The following is a 22417-nucleotide window of genomic DNA, read 5'->3' on the forward strand; positions in this document are numbered from 1 at the left end:
TAAACACCCCCAGCTCTCTCAGCCGTTCCTCACAAGGCCTGTTCTCCAGCTCCCTCACCAGCTTCGAGCCATAAAAGTCAATTTGTTTGGGTTGTTGGGTGTTTTTTCTCCGCTTACTGTTGGGCCGTGCCCATAGGGAGCCTATGAAGAGCAATGGAGCTGGGGAAGAGTCTGTCACACCTTATTTCTTCTCAGAGAGGAATGAATTCTTATGATCACCCACATCTTGGTTTCTTTGAGTGAGACCGCTCCTTGAATCCTGTGTTCAGTTCATCACAAGAAGGATGTTGAGGCTCTGGAGCGAGTCCAGAGAAGAGCAATGAAGCTTCCCTGGAGGGGTTTAAGGGACGGGTGGACGAGGTGCTGAGGGACATGGGTTAGTGTTTGATAGGAATGGTTGGACTCGATGATCCGGTGGGTCTCTTCCAACCTGGTTATTCTATGACTCTATGATCTTAACTAAACTAGTAAAGATGCTCTGCTATAATTCAGGGGAATCTGGTTGTGTTGTTTGACCAAATGTAGAAGATAACCAGTAAGGTTTTCTCCACTAATCTCTGGTCAATGTCCCACAGTTTATATCTTGCCAAGTACCAAAATCCAGCTTTTCTGGGCATTCTCTGAGGAGAGGACTGTCCCTTCAACTATCGCCGTGTGTGATAGGTGGTCTCTTTTGAGTCCCCAGTCTCAGGTTATGCTCTGCTTTCTGTTCTGTGGTACTTTGTGAATTCTCATGTAACTTCCTTGGTTTCCGTGTCTGTGTGCATACACTGTGCCAAGACTTGCTTTTCTTCTCATCTTCTTCACTTTGTTTTCTGCTTACTTCTTACACTAGTATGAACCTGATTTTTTCTTCTGATTCTCTTTTCTCTAGCTCATCCCTTATCGCTTCCTGTCCTCATATTCTCCAAAGACTGCCTGCCAGAGTTTCTTCATTCTGCATGTTTTAGGAGATGATGAACTGTCTGCGAAGCATACTTTGTCCTCCTTAATGAATTTGAATTCCCATCTGAACTCCATTTGTATTATAATCGTCAGATTTCCTCCTGGTATACAGGACTTTTCATTCCTCATATGATTAAAGTTCTGTCAGGCAACAGTTTCTGGGGCAGCTTTTACCAGGTACCCACCGGAAGGTAAAGTATATTCTTTATCTTCTGTTTACTTCAAACCTGCTGTTAGACCAAGAACTCCTTGTTCTGCAAGTCAGCCGAGTATAATTTGATAAAAGAATGGAACTCTGTATTTGAGCAGAGAGGGCAATGTTGCTTTGGCAGGTTAATTTTCATTTTAACAGGCAGCATGTGGATGTGTTGGGAGTTTTGAAAGTAGCCACAACAACAGGGAATTAAATAACCAAGAGAAAGTCTTATGGCCAAAGATGTTTAATAATGCAGCATCTCATACAGCACCGCTGCTTGTACCACAGGTACCAGGGAGATCAGCAGTTCTAGGGGAGGGTTGGGGTTACTATGAAAGCTGTAGGGAGATGAAGCAGCCGGGATTGTATGTGGTGTAGATCTTATATAAATGAGGATGAGACCCTTTGGAGAAAATTTCATAAAGGCAAGGGGTAGCTGCAGGAAACAGTGAAGACTTGAGGTGACTTTTGGGTATGGATTTTTTTTAACTTTTCATTTTCAAATGGAAATCATTAGGGCATATGAATCCAATACATTCAGGAAAACGGGATAAAACCATTCTGGATAAGAATATGTTTTAAAAGCCCTGTCCTCGCACCGATAACTAACAGACATGTCAGTGGAGAGATGCTGGAAGTCAGAACACCAGCGTGAGTCGATCCAACAGATACTTTTTAGTCAGTAAGGCAGTCCGTGGAGGACTGTTTGACATGACCAAAGGTGGCACGATCTCCATCAAACCGTACTGTTTAACATTTTCTTCGCTTTAAAGTAGAAAATTGGAAATATAAAATGATATAAGGCAGTTGTAAAGGTTTTTATTGACTGACTGTTGAATTTGTGTGTGGTATTTCATCTCAGTAAAATGTGAAATCAGCAAAGTCTCTCTCAGGAAGTGACATTTCAGAGACATGAAAGGGAACCTTAGAAACAGAGGCAGAAGTTGTTCTACTCCTACAGGCAATCTTTCAAAATTATTGTAAGGAAACTGATACTTAATTAGTGGGGTGAGGTTCTTTCCCACCATACAGGTGCACAGACCTTGACAGAGAAGGCAGCACATTTTCCATCACTGATCCACTACTCGTAGGCAATCGAACAGTAGGCTGCTAAGCTGCAACAACAGATGTTTTTCCTGGCAGTGCAGCAAACCAAAATAAAAAGTCATTTTCTTCTCACTTTTGTGCAACTACTATATTACTTAAGTGTATGAAAATTTGCATTAATAGAGTGATCTTCTAATTTAGACAGCTCTGAAACTTAAAACCCATGCTATTTTAGAATCCATTAATTTGTCACTGTTGTTCAGAATAAATTAACATTTGCAATTATAAAATTCTAAATCCCAGATTGAAACAGTCATTTGCCGTTAACCCCTCCATTCATGAACTGTGTATATATGAATATTTTAACATAACTTAAAATGTAATGAGGAACGAGCTATTTGGCTGACATTTAGCGTGGTCTAGCAAAGAAGAAAGGGAAATGAATTAAAGGTAAAATAGGGAAAGGGCAAGAAACAAGAATGGACAAGATAAACTGATTCCCTAACAAACCAGAAAGGTTTCTGAAAAGTCAAGTATAAAAATTGCTACAGCTCGTGCCCAGGTTAGCCAAGGTACACACAAATAATCCACACAATGGCCTTGGCAGCATTACATGGATAATATTTTTGCAAGGTTGAATTAGTGCTGAACAATATTTTAGTATACTGGGCACAAACATGCTGTTATTTTTATTCAGTATTAAGCATGTATGTGTTCCATTTTTGCCTTCAAGAAAAACATCTGCCCCTTTTAGTTAAATTCCCACAACTCCTGTTTGAGTTTCTGTGTCAGCAGGGGACTGTCATGATTTCTGGGTGTATGTGCATGTGTTCTTGTTTTTTCAAGATAGCAGGCTCGTTTTCAGTGCTCCTGTGTCACAGGACAGAGTTTTATGTCATTCTTCCCTGCTTTCTGCATCCACGTGTCACCAAGAGGATCCCTCAGCAGAGTTTCGGTAGCGATGAGAGCTGCTCGCAGCCTTCCATGCTTGTGGTTCTACTGTTTGAGGACTGCAGGTGAGTTTACATTTTGGCATTTAAGGATTATGCATCAGTCAAGCAGAAGACACATATCATTCAGAAAACACCTCAGCCTCTAAGAAATGCTACCACAGAAGACAAAGGGCTAAAAGAGAAGGTCCTTTGGAATGAGAAAAGCTGTAATGACTCAAACACTGACTGCATGTAAGTATCCAGTGAAAATGGTACTAAAATGTTTGTTTATATGATTTTTAAATGGGAAAAAGGTTGTTCTTACCACTGATCCTAGTTTAAATCTATCTGTTGCTCAGGCAGGGATAAAAGCTGTACATTGGAAAGCCAAAGCAGTTGCAGAGTTTATCCAGGTATGTACATAGAATCATAGAATCACCAAATTGGAAGAGACCCACTGGATCATCGAGTCCAACCATTCCCATCAATCACTAAACCATGTCCCTCAGCACCTCATCCACCAGGTGACTCAACCTCCTCCCTGGGCAGCCTCTTCCAGTGCCCAATGACCCTTTCCGTGAAAAATTTTTTCCTAATGTTCAGCCTAATGTTCAGCCTGACCCTGCCCTGGTGGAGCCTCTCGTCCTGTCCCCTGTCACTTGGGAGAAGAGCCCAGCTCCCTCCTCTCCACGACTTCCTTTTAGGTAGTTGTAGTGTAAAGCTGAATATTCATAGGTGTTTATATAAGCTCAGAGTTTTGACAATCCCTAATGGTAACATTAAAAATGCAACGTTTTTAAAAGAAAGCCGTAGAGGTTATCAAAAGGAGCTGGACTAATTATTGGTGTCAAGAGTTCATGGGTTCACATTTCTTAGCCTTTAATAACATTAGGTGATTATTGTTGAAGATTAAAAACTAGCCTGGGGAAGCAGCATGATCTAACATTTAGGGCATTTACCCCAGGTCCGGGATTGGAATTGTTTGTGTGGAAGTCAGTCGGAAGAATTCAGGGGATTATTTATTTTTTAACTTCAGTCCTACAGCTAAATTGATATTTATCTGCAGAGTGAATAGTTAGTTTTCCTTCTTTGTACCTCTTCTTTTTCCTCTCCCATCGATCAGCCTGCCTTGTCCGCAAATACAGAGAAGTCATCAGGGATCTGATGCCTCTTTTTTGTGTGCTGAGTACGGAGACCTAAATTTTGGTCAGACTACGTGACACTGCCTGAAAACAGTAACATACTGGCATAATAAAGGAGAAGTGATGAGCAATTAATGTATAGAATCATGGAATAGTTTGGGTTGGAAGGGACCTTAAAGATCATCTGGCTCCAACTCCTCTGCTCCTCTGATCACCAGGTTCTTTTCAAATTCCAAGAGAAATCTTGGAGTTACTAAAAATTAAACTTTCCCGGATGTGAATCACGTTTACCAGTGTGGCACTTTAAGAGCGCACTCCCTTTCAGATGATACTTGCATCAGGATCCTGCATGAACATCTTAAACTTTAAAATCAACAATAATATCAGAAATTCCTTTCCTTTCCTGTAAACTGTGCATTTTCCATTTTATTAAACTAGGCAGCAAGCCATTTATCCAAGTTCTTCTTGTTTTTAAAACTGATCTAAATTATCACAGATGATCTCAATCTGGACTGAGATGCAAAAGTAATTTGCATTTTAAGTCCTTTTTGAATTTCCAGCTAGGAGGCATTGACTGCAAGGCCTGGAAGACAAATTCCAGGTTACAGACTGCTGGAGGGAAGAAGGGCACAGAAAAGGGCAAATGAGTTACTTGAATGTCTAAGTAGGATTTTTGCATTTATAAAGGCCACTAACTACCAAGAGAACCAGCCATTGGTAGCTGCAGTATTTAGCTTCAGGCTCTTCTTAAAGTCTCATGTGACAAAAAGCATGGAAATTTCCTCTTTCCTGACCCCAACAAAATTGCTTTTTTTTTTTTTTGTCTTTGCAGTGTTCATTGTCTTCTATATGGAAAATAGTGGGCACTAAATGCCACAACTAATGAAAAAAAATAATATGACCAACAAGTATGAACAAATGGAAACTGCAGCACACAGGGAAACACATCAAAGTGCAAATAGAAATGAATAAAAGTTATGAAATCTCATCAATTGTTGTTAGCCTGGTCCTGACCCATTTCAAGTCAGTAGCAAAACCCATTAAACATCAGTGGGAGCTGTGTTTTACTAAAGTGAGATATGCTAAAATCTGAGATGAACATTTGTACAGATCAACGTGCTCTTCATGGTGGGTACCTTTCCTTTTTCCATACCGTCTCGTGTTGCACCTGACTGTGCTGCCTGGGAGCAGCCCAGGACAGGACTTTTCCTCTGTTCAGCATAACATGTCAAAGACCATTGTGCATGCCTGAAAAAAGATGTAAATAATTTAGGGAGATGGCAGCATTCTAAGGAAGAGTTGCCTGAAGAGTGTTGTCTCACCGGGGAGTCTGAGGTTTGGCTGTTGATAGACTGGGTATTTTCAATTACTTTTGGGCCGTATTGGCCCCTGGGTGGTTGTCAACTATTCGATTTGGCTGTTCTAATTCACATAGTTATTCTCATCCTTTCTTTCTGCTGGATTTTGACTCATTTGTGGTTTAGAGGCAGGAGGAAGAAGAGAGGTATAGGTCAATTCTTAGCTGCAAATCTGGTTCGAGATGGTAGTAGGTTCTTTTTGCTGAAAGAAAAGTGTGTATTTTGAAGTCAGTATAAGGCAACTACCACGTGTTTGCACTAGCAATGAATTATTGCTGCAGGAACAGCACTTTTAGGGAAGGCATAGATCAGACCTGGGTTTGGTCCATGGTTTAACAGCAAAGAAATGAATCCTGGCTTTAGGATTAATAAGTTAACTCAGTCTGTCTTTTCTCTCTCAGTTTGAATATGAAACGACTGTAGGTATTTCGTGAAGACAGTGGAATGTAATGAAATGTAAAGACACACAAGATTTCTTCAATTTGATGTATAAATAGATTACAGCATTTTCAGCATTCCAGTCTTATGATCAAGTTGAATCCAGATCGGGTTTCGTTTAACCTCATTAAAAGAGCTATGTGAATGGTTTCAACTATCTTACATGGCAGTCAGCAGCATGTTCTCTCATATACTTCAAACTCGTATTGAGTAAAGACTAGCAGAGAAAAGCCACAGCTCTTTGGTAGACATTCTATGTCTTAAATCTGTCTCTTCAGCGTGAGTGCATTGTAATGGAACATTTCATGCAGTCAGTGCTGGATTTCCTGCAATTGAAGTTGCTTATTTTCCTGAATAATTCTTCTTTGAGTAGTAACTAATCACTTTACTTTGTGCATAAACCATTGTTCAGGTTTTTTTATCACCTATATAAATTATCTCCTAGTGTTAAAGCGTAAACAAAGGCAGGGCATTTATTTTTTTCATCAACATTGGATATTGTCTAAGCAAAAAGGGAACATACACCGATTTCAGCTAGCTAGTTGGATACTTTAAATAACCCGTAGCATGAGTTGATCTGCCATTAGAGATCAGTTTGCAGTTCTGAGTTCTTAAAGTGTAGGTCCTTACAGAGTGTTCACAGTGCAAAGGGAAAAGGAGATGTGGAGTAGGACGATGGTCTGTTTTGAAGAAGAGAGAGCAGTTTCAGAGTAGACATTAAACTTGGAGGGTGTTGGTTGATGAGAAGCTCGACATGAGCCGGCAGCGTGCGCTCACAGCCCAGAGGGCCAAGTGTGTCCTGGGCTGTATCTAAAGCAGCGTGGTCGGCAGGGTGAAGGAGGGGATTCTGCCCCTCTGTTCCTCTCTTATGAGACCTCATCTGGAGTACTGTGTCCAGTTCTGGAATTCCCAATGTAAGAAGGAGATGGAGCTATTGGAACAGGTCCAGAGGAGGCTACAAGGATGATCTGAGGGCTGGAGCACCTCCCATACGAGGACAGGCTGAGAGAGTTGAGGTTGTTCAGCCTGGAGAAGGGAAGGCTCCGAGGAGACATTAGAGCGACCTTCCAGTACCTGAAGGGGCTACAAGAAAGCTGGGGAGGGACTGTTCACAAAGGCTTGGAGTGATAGGATGAGGGGCAATGGGGATAAACTGGAGAGGGGCAGACTGAGACTAGACGTTAGAAGGAATTTCTTCATGATAAGAGTGGTGAGGCCCTGGCCCAGGCTGCCCAGAGCAGGGGTGGCTGCCCCATCCCTTGAGGTGCTCAAGACCAGGTTGGATGGGGCTTGGAGCCCCTGATCCAGTGGGAGGTGTCCCTGCCCATGGCAGGGGTGGAACTGGGTGATCTTTAAGGTTCCTTCCAACCCAAACTATTCTATGATTCTATGATTCTATGATTCTATGATTCTATGATTCTATGATTCTATGATTTAGGTGGCCTTGTTAAATAGCCTTTCCAGGGAGCTCTGTCTGTTCAGCGTGGTGATGCCTGTGCTCTCCAGCTAGCTGAGACAACAGTTGTTTTATTCCACCATGAGAGATACTTGGGTTCAAAGGTGAACCTGTGCCTGTGCCCCTCACGCTTCTCTTCAACACACGCAATGCCTTTTCTTCCCCTTTTTACTTGTTAAGCGCGCATTCAAGAGCAAAGATTAGAGCTGGATAAATAAAGGTGTGGGGGAACTTCTACATATTTAGGTTCTGAGTAATTTTTGACACATCTATTACTACCCTATCATGTGGGATACTGATTAGCCAAAATTGGTTCCCTGGCCTTTTATTTTTTATTGCATAAACATGCCTCATAAAACTTGCATTCTGCAATAGCTTCCACCTCTCTACAAAAGCAGAAATGTAGGTTTTGCAGTGGGTGGATGGATTCTCCGGCTTCAGATAGAAGCTGTATACAAAAGATAAAGCCTCTGTAATACTTCTGTGGTTGCTTTTCTCGTCAGACAATACAGGGACTATGAAAATCTGTGACTTTGCACTTACTCAAACCCTCCTGCTGTCAGACATTAAAGTAATGTATTGAATATAAACCTAAATTCTGTTCACGTCTCAGTTTTCTGTTAATTTTGCTTTAAAAGTTACAAGCAGGTCAGAGAGAGAGCTTGTAGCAGGCTTTTGTCAGGAACCCAGTCAAAGAGTGGGAAGAAAAGCAGTGATTGGTACCTCAGAGTCAAGGACTATCCCTTAAGAAAGCAGTGTTTCACCTTTATACTACCAGAATCAGTCCTCTAATTTGGAACGCTCTCCGCTCCCCCAGAGCATCCATCAGCATTCACTGCAGTCACACAAATACAGTGGATGTAAAACAGATTCATATATAAAGTGCTGCTTGGCAAAATGGTAACTAGCTTGCTTTGTAGCTGCTGTCAGCTGGGCAGGGAGTACATTTTCCACTGGCTTTTGTGATTGTGAGCAAGTCCGTGATGCAAGAGAATGGAGAAAATATTTGTCAGCAAAAAATACTTGTTCCCCACTATTCCCAGAAAGAAAACCATGGATTCGCCTTCTGAGCTTGTTGATGTCCAACCACACTGTTCTGCTGCAGAAAGGCAGACATCTACTTTTCATTTACTCTAACAAGCAACTGTTGTTTTCCCTTCTGCATAACAAGGTTTTATTTAATCATGCAGTCAGTCTCAGGTACAGCTCTTAATTCTATATCCTATTTATATCAATGGAATGTACCTTACATTAAGGGTTGCAAAAAGTTAATAGCAATGTGCTGAGAACATGGAAAACAAATTATGGTTTCTGGCTTGCCAAATCTTCATCACTGAGCATATTTTCCTTTAGTGGTTACCTTGCTGGAGTAAACAAAGTTAAGGGCTGGGCCATTTTATTAGTAACAATTCTATATCGATAAGAAAATGAATTGCTGTCCTTCCTTCTCTAAAGAGGAAGCTGCTGTTTTGCTGTGGCATGACATACAAAGCCATAAAAAAAAAGATTTTGTTGAGGAAAACCAAATACATTTATTGATGCTACATAAAAAGTAGTTCTGTGGCATCAACAAGTGAAATTATTATATGGTTGCTTAGTAATGATAGAATTAGAAGCAATGCCATGACTTCCTCCTTTGTGGATAAGTTTACTGAACAGTGCAAATATCATGTTGAATTAAGTCCTGAAGCTGAAATTAAGACTAGGAGGCATAAATGAAATCAGTACACGATGGGAGATGACGTGATTGGGAGCTGCCTTGCAGAGAAGGACTTGGAGGTGCTGGTTGATGAGAAGCTCAACATGAGCCGTCGATGTGTGCTCACAGCCCAGAAACCAACCGTGTCCTGGGCTACATCAGAAGAAGCGTGGACAGCAGGGAGGGAGGGGATTCTGCCCCTCTATTCGTCTCTTGTGAGACCTCATCTGGAGTGTTGTGTCCAGTTCTGGAATCCTCAACATAAGAAGGAGGTGGAACTGTTGGAACGGGTCCAGAAAAGGCTACAAGAATGATCTGAGGGCTGGAGAACCTCCTGTATGAGGACAGGCGGAGAGAGTCGGGCTTGTTCAGCCTGGAGAAGAGAAGGCTCTGAGGAGACTTTATAGTGACCTTCCAGTACCTGAAAGGGGCCCAAACTATTCTATGATGCTATGATTCTATGAAATGCACAAGTCCAGCTTGAAATCCCTGCTTAAGAAGAGTTCCCATTGAAATCCAGTTTGGAAATAGGTGTCAGCAAGCACTTAGCATGTTCTAGCAGTGTCTGTTACCCTGAAGAAGCAGTTTCTAAATGCACTATGATGCATGGGTTCACGTTCCTTTCTTTCATTAAAACACCAGTCAAGTGCAGGCATGGCCGATGATTTCACTCCAACTGGAATTGCTGACAAAGCCTGTGGAACTCTCAAGAAGTTTATAGTTGGATCTGAAATTGAGGTGAATACGCAACCAGAGCCGTAGCGTAGAACATATGTAATAACAGTTGCTGGAACTGCAGTGAGGACAGTGGATTCTTATTGAATTTCCCATACTACAGCACTGTGCTCCGGTTTGGTTTTGGCAGGAGGTGACACACAGATTAAATATCGCCTTGAATACTGCCTGAAGTTGTGGCCGTCATGTTGTTATGTCTAGTTCTTTTAACAGTCTTTCAAATACAAGGAAAAGTATCGGATGCATTTATATTAAAAGCAAACGTGGCCTGGAAAAATACTAGAAAATATAGAAGTGAATCCCTTCCTAATTGAAGTGAACTGCAGGATTTCCTTTTACTTCGAAACTGGTCACAAAACTATAAAGTTGATATGTGTTCATTTGAGAAGGGGCCACTTTAATGGAATGAGAGATTTGGCGATTATTATGCGACGTATTTTCCAATAGCTCCAAGAAGATTTGCTCTGTGAAAATACACGGACTGTCTCTCAATTAGTAAATCTCACACTTGTCTATTCACTTCTGGTTTTCTCCCTTCCCCTTTAAAGACAACATTTTCAGCTCACATAAGCGTGGTTCACTTGAGAATGACTCGAAGATGCTTTTGGTGTTATTCTACCACTTGAATAAACCTGTTCTAGGTCAGCACAAATTTGATCTGTATTTTTTCATTTATTTTCTTTTTCATTTTTTATATAATGGGAAAAAGAAATCATTTGCCCAACTGACAGGGCAAGATAGACTTTGGTTATTGAATACTATGTGTGGACAGTAGTGTTTGTACTGTCTGATACCCACACTCTCCACGTAACTCACTTCAACTGCACGTAGTAATATTCATTAGGGCTAAGCCAGCTCATGCTCAGGTCTCTCCAGTATAGAAGGGTTTGGCTTTTTTTCAGTGTTAAGTCATACACAGATTTTTGAGTCATACAAATTGAAGATCAGCTGAAGGAAAAGTTTTTTTCCTGTGCTTCCTAGTCTTTCAGCATTAGCACTTTTGGTTTGCAATATAACAGGATAAAAGCCATTCAGTTCCTCACTTTTCTCCCTCCTGAGGCCCTCAGCTGGTTACATATCTTAGTATGAACCGGGCACTGTCTAGATCAAAGATTCCTTGGGTTTTTAACTTTTAGGGCATTTCTCCATCTCTTTATCTCGCAGCTGATTTTTTTTCTTCTCATCTGGTGCCAATAACAAAGGGCAGAGACGATAAGTGTGGTCAATATTGTTCTTTGTTAGAGAATGGCTGGTTGCACAGTGCTGTGCAGCAGATCAGACCGAGTTCTGAAAGCGGGTCCTCCAGATCTCAAGCAGTGGGTCCTCCAGACCTCAAACACCTCGATGGGAAGGTTTGCCTGCAAGCTGCATGGCTTTTATCCTGTTGTCTTTACTATTGAGAGATGCTGATGGAACGCTGGCATGCGCAAACCAGTGCCACACAGGACGTGAACTATAAATGGAAATTTTCTGAAGGAAAGGAAGTAGACAATGGGAAAACATTATATCAGAGTGTGGGTGGCCCTTGTGCTGTTTCAGCCTTGCCAGCACCGACAGCGAGGTGGTGGGCACACTCACCGCTCTCTTCTCTCCTGCCTGAGGGTGACTCTGCAAGCAGCTCCCAACAGTGAAAGACACACAGCGCGTAATTCTTTATCTGATGGCTGTATTGTGCTTCAGTGAATCAGAGTTTCTTCCCAGAGCGCTACTGGAGGTGATTCTGTCCAGTTATAGTCTGCTCCACTTGGAAGATTATCACATCATCAAAGTCTTCATGAGTACCCGTAGTTCAAAACAAACTGAGGAGACGATGATGGTGGAAGTACGATGCTGAAATGGGTGGACGAGGTGCTGAGGGACACGGTTTAGTGTTTGATGGGAATGGTTGGACTCGATGATCCGGTGGGTCTCTTCCAACCTCGTTATTCCATGATTCTATGATTCTATGAAACGCAGTGGAACTTTATTTTTATTCCATGTAGACCAATATCACGGTTAACCTGTGTAAATATTTCCATATTTACTCATGCGGTAAAAGACTTTTTATAATGGTAAGTAAATATATAGCACGATAGATTTAGCGTATGGGAAAGTTCGTGGTGAGCTGTATAGGAATGTGAAGGTTAAGCGATATCAGCGTACGCACAAGTGGCAGGAAGGAGATTCAGGGTTTTTCTGAAGTTAAAATGTGCATGCAGGCATGCTGTTCAGATTAGCATGACAGTATACGCATAATAATTTATTTGGAATGACTCTCCTCAAAAATGCTGACATACTCACATTTCTTAGGCGATCGCTGTGGGTTGTATCATGCACGTTGCACTAGGCTGTTCCTGCCTTTGTATTTTTGCAGATGCATTGACAGCACATAGAATACGGGGAGAAAAGTGATTTTTGAGCCCATACTTCTTTGTGTGTTCTCAGGCAAAAAGGAAAATAAGGCTCTGCTTATAACAGAGGTGATGCAGAGCAGAAACTTGGAAAGCTGGAGATGAAGTTGTGCAAGAAGGGAGATGCTTTCTCCTCCCTCCCACATTTTCTGGTTATATCTTTCCCTATTGCGTTTACTTTCTCATTTCTGCCTCCCCCGTTGCACGAGTGGCAGCGGGAGGACATCTGCTAGGTTCCCGGTGTAAGATTCTCCATGGGTGGTCAGTGCTGCTGGCTTCCATGGAGCTGCAGTAGCTTCCAGAGCTGGTGGTCTCATGCTTGGTCATCAAACTTCTCAAGCACAGCACTTTGAGGGCTGCAAGCCAAAGTCTTCTGCCTTCCTGGCAGGTTGCGAGAGAATTTACATAAGAACGTGCATTTAGGTCACGTCAGCATAACTAAAACTGTAGTTAGCGCTGAGATTTTGCTTTGGCCAGTATTTATGAAGACAAAGCTGCAGGACGTGAAAAGAAGCCAGTAAGAGGGACTTGTGTTATGTACCAAGAAACCCCGAGTGACAAGTTCATATGACTTTACCCAATAGAATGTGTAACTTGTATTACTTCCTTCCATGACTCACATGCGGTTGCACATAGATAGGAACCTTGTAACGCTGTTTTTTGCTTTGTAAATCATTAGACTTAATGCCTTTCAGCCTCATCTTGCTGAAATATGAAAATGAAAGGCCACACCCTCACAGTCCCTGCTGACCCTCAAGTAGTTACTGGCACGAGCCCACTCAGCTGTGAAAGAAAAAGCTTTATGACAGAGCACCGAGAGTAGGATCCTGACTGCAAGATGATCCTTCTCCCTTTAGTTTGAAGTTATGTTTGTAGGGAATGACATGGTAAATCAATCCATTTGGGGATGTGCAAATAAAAAAAAGCTGGATAATGAAGCGCAGTAACATTCTGGTCTGTGAGGAATCTAGCTGGACACTGATGTGAATACCAAAAAGAAGTGTTAATGCTTAAAGCGGTCAGAATCTGCTCACACATCTTGGGGGGCACAGGGGACAGAGATGAGCATTCTCCTGTTTTTCCCTAACGACACAGAACCTGAATTATGAGCTCACATCGTCGCCCTGATAATGAGCAAACTTGAAAGCACTTGTCCTGCGTCTCCTCCGTGCTATGTAGAGGAAAAAGCATCAGAATATCTTGGAAGGCATGGAAGTGAAAGATGTGTTACAGTTTTATGAGCTCATTTTCACAGGTTGTAAAACAAGTAGAACAGAGTAATTCAGCAATGTTTTTCATCATAAATTTTATGATGAAAAAAAAAATCCTAGCAGTGCATTGTATGGGTGCTGAGAAGAAAACAACAGACAACGAAATCTGATGTCGAATGTGCTTCCAAACTCACTAAACATAGTGCAAGACAAGCCTTGTTCTTAATCGTGCTGGTACCCATCTGGGACAACTGCCCTATCAAGTGGAAGTAACACAGAAATTGTGTAAACTCTGACTCTGTGAAAACTGACTTCTGGTAACACAAAGGACCAGGTGGATATCCATCAAAATTCTTGGATTTGCATATCGGTTGCTTTAATTTCTGATGTTTACATCAATTTTTTAACCATATGCCAACTACCTGTCAAAGACTTGATTCCTCACCCCTAAAAAAGTCCCAACAATAATAAAAATATCATGGCTTATTTTATTCTCTTCAGTGGCTTCCTGAAGCTTACGAGGGCTACCAAAACCCAGACTTCTGTACACAGAGAAAATCGCCTCTGAGTAACTATGACCCTCTTCTTGAATCTGTATGAGCTTTTTGAAAAGTCTGAATTTCAGCCCCTGAAAAGCCATGATAGTCTAAGCTAGGTGATGACAGTCCTTACTCAAGCAAAGCCACCTTTGAAACAAGGTGTTGTCTTTGTGCTGGAAGGATTCACAGCGCAACAAGCCACAGTCTGAACCGTGATCACTGGAAAAACTCTGCAGAGCTTCCACTCAGAAATACTGATGCCAGAGGAGTCAATTGAGAGAAGCGATTGTTTCTCTCTGCTCAGCTCCCCTTTTAGCCTCACCCAGTAAAGTTCCTTCCAACCTGAGTTCCCCTGTGATCCTAGCACAGAGATCTCTCTCTCTCAGGGAATGTTTGTGCTGCTCTCCTCACTCCTGGCAGCAGACAGCAATAGCCTTTGCTTAGCACATCTCGACTAAGTTCCTTGGCATCCTTCTGTGGTGGATCACGAATGGCACCAGGAATAAGGAAATGTGTTCCAATCCTTGTATGGGCACTAATTCATTTGATGATAGCACGCGAATTTCTTCATCTCATTACATCGCATTTACTCCATTTTCAAAACAAGGTTGATGAATATCCAGCGTTGTTAATCGTCTTGAGATCTGCAGCTATAAAATAACAACAGCATCGGCAGATCCAGGCTGACAAATAATTTGCATGTAGTTTCGTGATTCTGGCCTGTGGCAAAAGCTGAGTGTTGCCATGATCAGTTATTCAATAACCCGTAGCAGTTGCTAAGTAAGCACCGCAGATTATGAAATAACTAATACTCAGAATTAAAAACCGTAGAAAGATTTATCGAGCTCACCACAAGACCTCTCTGAAGACTTCCTCAATTTCTTGTTTGGAGAACATTTTAAAGGCATCACCGTCGTCATGATTTTTATTTCGCTGATTCCCAGAGCCCTGTTCAAGTTTTGTGCATTGAAAAGAATAACTGCGTTACCCAAGAGGGTCTTCTGAGAATGGCTTCTGCATTTGTTTGTTACTCAATACGTGTGGTCATTTTGTGGGTGTGTGGGTCTGGCCGTAAATTCAAGAAAGTGATTACCATGTATTCATTGTTGTCTTATCCAGGTGCTATCTGGCTTAGCTTTTCACTGGTACTTACAAAACATGATTCCATAAAAGCTGTTTCTCATGACATAAGAATGTTCATGAATAAGGCTTATTCATGGGAGCAAGACTTATAGGGCTGGGCCCAAAGGTTGCAAGAGTATGAAGGTTATGCTGCTTTTGGAAATAAGGAGGAGGAAACTATCTCTGAGCATGGAAAACAGGTCCTGAGCAGAAAATCAGTGGCAGTCTCAATGAAGGTAATCCTTGTGCAATGAAACATGACCCAGATAGGAGACAGAGGCACACGGTTTCATGTCCCTCTTATGCTGGGAATTCCAGAACTGGACACAGGACTGTGTAATAGTGATAGTAACATTCAGAGTAACATCAGTAAGGGTTATAAAAATAATCAGAAAAGTATTTGTTAAGGAATTAATACATTGCGATATAGAATAACAAATGAGAAGTGGGAAAATACAATCCCTCCATGGAGGTTTTCATAGAATCATAGAATGACAGAATAACCAGGTTGGAAGAGACCCACCGGATCATTGAGTCTAACCATTCCTATCAAATACATAGCTACTTCCCACTATTCTGCTTTCCTCCCTCTTGCTGATCCTCAGGGCTGGACACTAGAGGATTTACATCAATTGAAATTGTTAGATCTCTTTGCCCACCAGGTAGGCAAACACCAACCCAATGTGGTCACTAAGATCTTGCAGTCCCTCATAAATATGGGATGGTTTTACTAAGGAGCATGAATGACTGTGGTGAAAATATAGTTAAGATCAGGCATATAATTTTTTTAGGAAGTGTATACTGTGAGTTCGGCTGTGGGAAAACTGGTGTGCTTGTTCACCGCTGCATTCTTACCTCGAAATTGCTTGTGCGTGTTTGTTCATTCCGGTTTGCTCCAAGCGGTGCAGACAAGCCCTCAGCCCCATCTTTCTGGAGCAGGAACGATGTGTCGTCACGTCTTGTGGTGACTTTGTAATGCGGAGAAACCGGCATGGGGATGAGATCACGCTCGTTCGGTTTTCTGACCTGAAAGAATGCAAACCCACTGACCTCATATATATGCAGACGTTGGCAGATGCTTTTATTCACACCACTTTATAATTGAACTTTATACTTAGCCCTTACACTACATGGTGCAGCGCAGAGTTGATGATCTCTAAAGTCTTTTCCAACCTAATGATTCTATGATTCCTGCTATAACTTCCACATAGAAGTCTAGCAGTCAACAACCTCACGAGTGTGCAAACTCCATGTGCTGTCTTACCTGAAACCTGCCTTCTTCACACTCTCTGTGCAGCTCGGGCTGGCTCCGGAGGCAAATCTGTGGCATCCCAGTGGAACGGGATCTACTCTTGAATTAAAAAACATAGCCCTTTGTTCTGTTTGGGCAGGGAATATGGTTCTGAAGAGGATCCATCTCTGAGTAATACATAAAAGGAACAAGCAGTCCATGCAAAATAATTGCTATTGCAGTCGAGGACAATGGGAAGCTGGTATATAATATATCATCATATAATATATATATTATATATCATCATAATATATAATACATATACTATATATAAGCTAGCATCTTATATATCCTCATTTTCTCCTATAAAATCGGGTGCTCAGGCAGCATAAAATGGGCTTGAAAGGTAGAGTTTTCTTGACTTAAGCTTCTCTGACTTTCATCATCTGCGGCACAGGTGGTTGAGAGATGGATGCTGAGGTTCCTCGCGTTCTCAAAAGATACCTCCAGCACATTTAGGGTCAGGTCATTTAGGTGTAGACTCCTTGGTGACAATCATTTATACCATATAAGAAGATTACGATCCCTGAGTAATCCTATTAATTAATATAATTACTTCTGTTAATTCTAACGTGCGGAGAGAGCTTCCACCAAGAATGTGCCGGGGCAAGCTCCCTGCTGCTGGTGCACAGAGGCTGTTCTGGAGAGGCACAGGGGAAAGCATCACTTATTGCACCAGCATCTGCACGAGTGAACAGTGGTGAAACGCCTCTCGTCAGAGCTGGTCCTGCAGAAGGGCTGTGAGCTCCCAGCTGGGGCTGGGCTCCCTTGGAACAGGCTGGCTCAGCACGGGTTCTTATGGCCTGATGATGGTGTTCTCCCCAGGTATCCTTTTCCAGTTGAAATAATATCTTATTCTGTTTTTTCTTTAAATCAGTTCCCTTCCTCTGGTGAGGTAAAAAGCTCTACAAACAAATAAATAAACAGAATTATAATATGTACTCATTGCGCTTAAATATAAATTATTTATTGGCTTTACTTCAGCTACAATACATAAAATAATCTCTTACAGAGAAATAAAATTTGTTAAATTACTATGGTACAGCTACAGGGAAGGAAAGAGTGTTTCTGCTCCAGCAAGAGGTTTTATGTTTTCATAAGAATTCATTTACTTTACTCAGTCCCCACTGACTGGAGAAGTCTGGGGAGTGGAGAGGAGCAGAGGTAAGTAAATGGTTATGGAAAAACTGTGATGAGGATAATTTAGAAAGTAAGCAGCATAATAAAAGGTCTGTCCATTAGGACAACAGATTATTAGCCATTTGCTCTGCATCCCATGCATTTCAAAGGGTTCATAGATGTACAGAGCACATTGGTATATATAGCAAAATTTTAAAAAGCAGCATCATTACATGCAAAAATAACACGTCTCCTTTAAGAATGAATAGCTAAGAGTCAATATACCCCATCGTATGTCTGGACAAGCAGAGTTACTGCCTCTAGGGAGGAGAGCTGTGGGAGCAGAGGGATGTGAAATCAGGTCCAGTTTTTGTTTGCTTATCCTAGCATAGCTCCTCCATAGAAAAGCAAGAAAAGGGCTCTTTATTCCTGCAAAACTTGTGGCATTATCCTCTGTAATCTTCATGAGGGTGGGGAGTTAATTCCAGAACCTTTGCACAATGTCTCCCAGCTTGAGGAGTCAGCATAAACCTGGGCTCTTCTTAACGCAGAATTGATTTACGCTGGCCCCCAAACATTTAAGGGGTTATTATTTCTGGAATAGATTCTCTTTCTCAGAAAGAGAGACGTAGATTTTAGTGGAGAAATGAAAGGGTTTGGTCATGTTCCCGTTGAAGCTGCTTGAAATGCATAAAACTGAATTATCCAGGGAGTCTGACAAAAGCCGGCGGTTCTAATTAATGGCCTGTATTCAGCTGTCAGAATCCAGAGAGATGGCAGCTCAGCCTCTGCTACCGTCCTGCGTAGATGCCTTTAAGGTAGTAAAATACATGTTTAAAAACATATACTTAGTCATCTGCACAAATCTTGAAGGCTTTCACAGATGCCCAGCTGCCCAGAGATTTGTATCTCAATTACAGATTTCCTTGAACGAGACACTCAGCTTAACTCCCTAAAACGAGTCAAACCTGACACAAATATGATTAATTATTGAACAAAAAGGTATCATCATGACCATCTGTGAATAAAAAGAAGGGCGGGAGGTTTTTTTTTTTAATTAGCCAGATGAATAATAGATTTCGGCATTGCTAAAATGACTGTTTCCCCGTGGGTTTGGGTGCTGCTGCTGTGTTAAGCAGTGGCAAGATTTCTATAGGAGAAAAAACATGGAATATCAGCCTAAAAATCTCACATTGCAGAGGTAAAGGCTTCAGCCTCGTTGTGTGCCAGAACTACCTGTCTGCTAGGGAACGTCATCAGCCTCTTTCACCAACTGCAGGGATGGCAGCAGTAATTTCTTACGTGGTCTTATCCGATGGTGAGGGTTCAGCTGCCCAGCAGTGCTCCCTTGTAGAAGGAATCACACCATTTCTTGTGAGTTACATGCAGTGCAATCCCAAGATTATGTTGGACCAGACTAAACCACTATTTCAGACTAGCATTATCTCAGTTAGCAGTTGGGTTACTGTGAGTGCGTTCCTGCTTCATAATCATAGAATCATACAATCACCAGGTTGAAAAAGACCTCTGAGATCATCGAGTCCAACCATACCTCTCTGCCACCATGTCCCTGAGCACCTCGTCTACCTGTCTTTTAAACTCCTCCAGGGATGGGGACTCCACCACCTCCCTGGGCAGCCTCTGCCAGTGCTTGATAACCCTTTCTGTGAAAAACTTCTTCCTAATGTCCAATCTGAACCTCCCCTGGTGCAGCTTGAGGCCATTCCCCCTTGTCCTATCACCTGTCTCTTGGGAGCAGAGCCCAGCACCCACCTCACCACAACCTCCTTTCAGGCAGTTGTAGGCAGGTCTCCCCTCAGCCTCCTCTTCTGGAGCTGCATCCAAAAGCACCTCAGACCCCCCTGAGCAACTATGGCAACTGCCTTCTTGCTTTGGAGGAGGCTTTCCTCTAGAGAAGGTCCCCTCAGTGTTGGAGCCCCTAAAAGAGCTTTTCTTTGGGGGAGAAAGCAGATCTGTGAAAATCCTCAGGCCAGCCTAGGGATCTCCCATTTCAGGAAGAAGTCGTTGACCCTTAAGGAAACAGCCTACGCCTGCTTTCTGCAGGCTGTGGAGGGAGGTTTACCTGCCTCTCCTGACCGTGTCCTGGTGTGTACTAACCGAGTTTGTGGGTAAACACAGCAGAGAGTGCACTTCCAGCTTGAAGGAGGTAAGGTCAGCGCGGCAGGCGGAGGGAGTGGAGCTGAGCTCTAGCTCACAGCTGAAAACCCGTGGTGCCCACAGATTCAGCCAGCGGTAAACACACTCTTGGAAGCAAAGAGAAAGCAAGAAAGTGAAAAATGACTGAAATAAGCCTTCAGGGTAGTGCTTCACTCTCCATATCATCCCTGCAAGTGAATTCATCCATCCTCAGCCGATGAACTAGATGATCTTTAAGGTCCCTTCCAACCCAAACCATTCTATGATAGTGATCAGTTTTCTTTTAGCTGTGTTGAGACCCATGGGGATACATGGGGTGTCCCTGCACACACCCCATCCCTGCCTGAATGCCTCCTGTGCAGCCGAACGGAGGTTTTGGAGGCTGTGAACCTGTGGCAACAAAATAGGTGGGTCTAGTTTCCCCAGTCATCATGTTCAGTATTACACATGCCACGATGATCAAGCACTGTAAATCATGAGTCTGCTCGCATTTACTGATAAACCAGTCATGCCAAAGGCTCTTTGGAGTAGGAATCCAGCAGAAGGCATTTTACATCTGTCAGAAATAATTCAAGGGTGTGGAGTGACTCATTGGGAACTGCATGAATAATAAAGACTTCACATTCAGTAAGACAAAGCTATGAACTTTCGTCTGGCACATCAGTGGGCAACATGTTCCCTGCATTAGGGGTTGTGTTCTGGGGACTGATGCCAGCAAAACAACCAGAAGGAGGACTTTTTTCAATAAAACCCAACATTTAATACCCAGTTTTGTGTATGCCAAGATAGCATGGAGGTGAGGCTGCAAAGCTTGGAGTAGAAAATAGGACTGAGACAGCAGGTGCTGGTGTGTGGTCCGAAGAGTTTCTGCTGTAATCAGATGAGTGATATCATATCTCAAGGTGTGTCAGTTCCCTAAATGAAAACAGCATTGCAGTGAACCAACAAATGAAATCCACAGCCTCAAAGCAGACGTGGGTTGGGATCAGTTCCAGAGAAAAACCCTTTCCCACCACCAGGTCAGTCTTGCAGAACAGCTGCCCTGCAGCAGGACTCCAAACCTTCACACAGGTGACATGAAGGCTTCTTTGCCCCAAGAGCCTCCCACTATGCATCTCCATCCCTCTACCCAGGCTTCACTCTCCTGAGTGAAGCTTTTTTATGAAGGAGCTGAGGTGAACCTGTCAGTGGTATCTTATTTCCCATAAAGAAGTTCTCAAAATCTCTCCCTTAACCTGTCACGGCCCTTGTGTCTCATGGTCAGCAGGATCTGCGTGTGCAGAAAGGTGACTGAAGAAAAACAGGGTAAGCAATGAGACACCTTTCCCATCCAGGGCCTGAGGACACCTTCTCTACTCTACAAATCTAACAGAGTCCTCTGGAGTTGAGATATTTGTGTTTCAGAGGTGTGACAGAGTCACTGTTTCCTTTGCCCTTGGCCAAGGCTAGAGAGTTGCCCACCTCTGCGGGTTCCCACTTGCTTCATGGAAACAAAGACCTTGATTCTTGTTGGTTTTTTTTTTTTCCTAGACTGCAAATCAAGCAGCAATAGGAGTTGTGCTGAGCTGAGGTTTTGTGAGAAATAGGGATGGCAGAATCACTTTTTGGCTGGCTTGTACTGAGGTCCTGAGTCAAGGTACCCTCCAGGTGAGATGCAGCGACCCTGGCTGGTTCATCAGAGCTTCCAGGTGCTGCATCCTCTGGAAGACAGAGCTGTCTCTGGAAATATCAACAGCACTTGGGAACTGGGGACTTGGTAAACGTGAGAGGTGGTAGGAAGAGCTTTCCCAGCTGAGAAAATGCTGGAAGAAAGCTTGCATGCTTTGATCAGAGAACAGAAGAAAATGAGTTCAGTGATGAACATTAGCTTGTGTTGTAAGTAGGAAGGAGGTTGTCACATCAGATCAGATATCTCCAGCGCTTATTTTCTTTATATAAATTGTAAAATACTTCCAAAAAGCACTCGCTAGGCGACAGGATAATCTACCCTTGATCTGTTCTTGCAAGGACAGGGTCACTGTGGCCTAAAATAATCATGACTGCAACTTAGCAGCACTTCATAGGACTACTTGATCCCACACGAATCATCAGCAAACGTGAGCCCCGAGAGCATAAATCCATGAAGAAGGCATGAAAAGCAGGGTGAGGAATGCAGAGGCGTGTGCTGGAAGGTGTGGCAGGTATGTGTGAGTTGTTAATGACTGTGCTGAAGAAATCCTGGTGATACAGAGGTGAAGGAGTCCAAGAACTGGAGCACAACCCATGTTTTGGTATCAACTGAAGGGCTGAACTGTGGCCTGGGCAGGAGGTGTAGGTTCCTGGCATGGAAATGCTGTTCAGCAGCAGCGATTCTGAATCTCACATGCTAGAAGAGCTCGCCTTGTTATTATCTGAATTGGCAAAGGCTTTATAAAGCTTTGCACAGCCTTTCGTGTGAGGCTTCACTGGACAGGACACTTCACTGCTTTTACCACCATCCTCTTTCCAGGGTCCGTCTGAAGCTGATGGCCTTGAAACCCTCTTAGAAGCGAGGAAAAGGCAGCAAAATTAGGGGGTTAATTTACTCTGATGGAAAGCGCAGAAAAGTGAGAAATCTGCCAGATGAAATGCGGCAAAACCACCGTCGAGCGTTCGTAAATC

At 42.7% G+C, this 22417-nt stretch overlaps 1 protein-coding gene across 1 annotated transcript in view; it reads right to left on the bottom strand.

Moving 5' to 3' along the window:
• SELENOT (selenoprotein T) overlaps window positions 1-22417 on the bottom strand; it is a 200760-nt gene that overhangs the window by 59160 nt on the left and 119183 nt on the right. The window lies entirely within an intron of this gene.

This window comes from Phaenicophaeus curvirostris, chromosome 10, assembly GCF_032191515.1.
Source record: "Phaenicophaeus curvirostris isolate KB17595 chromosome 10, BPBGC_Pcur_1.0, whole genome shotgun sequence".
NCBI classification, from domain to species: Eukaryota; Metazoa; Chordata; class Aves; order Cuculiformes; family Cuculidae; genus Phaenicophaeus; species Phaenicophaeus curvirostris.